Source organism: Cibotium barometz, chromosome 12 (assembly GCF_041138505.1).
Source record: "Cibotium barometz isolate CiBa-2024 chromosome 12, ASM4113850v1, whole genome shotgun sequence".
NCBI lineage: Eukaryota > Viridiplantae > Streptophyta > Polypodiopsida > Cyatheales > Cibotiaceae > Cibotium > Cibotium barometz.
This window is the reverse complement of record NC_141057.1, coordinates 39,650,889-39,652,943: the sequence shown is the minus strand read 5'-3', so window position 1 is coordinate 39,652,943 and position 2,055 is coordinate 39,650,889. Positions and strand designations below refer to the sequence as shown.

General features: G+C 39.6%; 1 long non-coding RNA gene across 1 annotated transcript; it reads left to right on the top strand.

The window, feature by feature from the left end:
- The first annotated feature begins 476 nt into the window (after nt 1–476).
- LOC147633391 (uncharacterized) lies at nt 477–1,842 on the top strand. Its single transcript, XR_015267056.1, has 2 exons — nt 477–614; nt 822–1,842. It is a non-coding gene; the product is annotated as an uncharacterized LOC147633391 (long non-coding RNA).
- The last annotated feature ends 213 nt before the right edge of the window (nt 1,843–2,055 follow it).

Below are 2,055 nucleotides of genomic sequence, written 5' to 3'. Positions count from 1 at the left end.
ACCAAGGAATATTTTGTAGTATAGTAAGATGCTTTTGGATGAGCATAATGTGGAGTAAGATTTTGTTTTTTGGGATTCCATAAATCTAGTATGTAGGGAAAATCATAGAATAAAGGTAGAACAAAGGTAAAGCATAGAATAAAATCTAATAGGTAGGGCAAAACATAGAATAAAGGTAAAGTTGTCTTGTGAAATGATTTTCTTGCAGAAATGAAGGCTACACCAAGTTTCGAGAAAAGATGGGTTCGCTTCATCCTTGGGCGGTTCAATTTAAAGTTTATGTAAGAAGAAAAATTGCCTCGATAGGCAAATCTATAAAATGCCTTAGATTATGATAGAATAAAGTGAAGTTGAAGTGTTAATGGCTGGTGGGATAGTTGAAAATCATGTTTAAAAAATATGTGTGCGTACATATATATATATATATATATATATATATATATAGATAGATAGATAGATAGATAGATAGATAGATATAGAGAGAGAAAGAGAGATTGAGATTGATTGAGATTAGAGGCATGAAAGTGGAAGTGTAGAGAAGGTTTAGACATAAAAAGAAGAATACCAACACATCTGGAATCGCTCAAAACTTCATGGCCTCCATGGGCTCGAGAGTAAGATTAACCCCCTTGAATTTAAATAAGATTAGCAACTTTTCCATTAACCTTACTAAGGTTAACACGCTTTCGATTAACCTTAATTGCCAATTATAGTTCAATTTGTATAAATCAACTCGGTTGCCTTGGAACTGTTGGGCTTATAAAACTCTTTTTGTGTGTGTGTGTGTGTGTGTGTGTGTGTGTGTGTGTGTGTGTTTGCAGGGCTCACCTGGGCTGGAGATAAATCAAGAGCCTGTGGAGTAATTTGCTAGACGACATTGCATCTCCCGAGGCACCTCTAGGTGAGAGCTTAGGCCATCATATCCCGTGTTTTTACAGCATGCAGTTCCTCATAGAGGAGAGTGGAAGGTTTGGGGAGTCCATGGACACAAGAATGAGAGACCTTCTTATAACTAGGTCTCTTGAGCAAGATGAGAAGCACATAAGCGCAGTCCTAAGCAGGTACTGCAAAAAGGAGGTCTACAAGCCTAAGTCCTTGGCAAGAGGCACACCTGAAGGAGATGAACAAACAGAATGCTCTGTTTGCTTGGAGAGCTTTGAAGCCAATGATGGGGTTTGCAAACTCCCTTGTAAGCACATCTTCCATCCTGATTGCCTTGTCCCTTGGATAAAGAGCAACCATGACCGCTGCCCCTTCTGCAGGGCTCAAATCCTACCAAAGGCTAGCCCTTCCAATATTGTTAATCCTAACCCTGGCATTGCCATTAGAAATGTGCCCACTCCTATCATCAACATTCCCTACCATGATAATGGTTATACTATTATTACCAATACCCCTAATGCCACAAGAAATGTGCCCATCAACCTTGGAATACCAACATCAAGCAACACCCTCACACATGCCCCCACCATCAACTATGGAAGACCTCTTAGAGATGTTCTCGTCTCCGAGGGAGGACTACTCAATTACCCTCACCATGCATTTGTTGCAAGAGGTGGAGATAGAAGGAGGGAGGATGATTACATTATGCTTGCTCTTGCAGAGATGGAAGCCACATTGTACAGAGTAGGCTTTCGAGGATAAACGAAATCTTTAAAGTGTGTTGTGAGGTTGTAATTTCTCATCAATGTAACTTGTTCATCGTTGCTCTTTTGTAAATCCATATGGAAAATGTAAGGTCAAAAGTAAAAATGACTAAACTGCAAGCTCCAATTCATGTAAAGTTTGTAAAAAAAAGTAATAATTTCTTATGTTCTAAAGCTCTCTCTCCATTTATGTAAATTTTGATTTTTCACATGTATGCATTTCTCTCCCTTTTTGTGTGTGAGCATGCACACATGTATGTCTTTGTGTCTCCCTCTCTCTCTCTCTCTCTCTCTCTCTCTCTCTCTCTCTCTCTCTCTCTCGCACACAAGGGTGTGTCCCTTGTGTGCTTGAGAGAGAGAGAGAGAGAGAGAGAGAGAGGTCTTTACTATCATGACACTTAAAAGCACT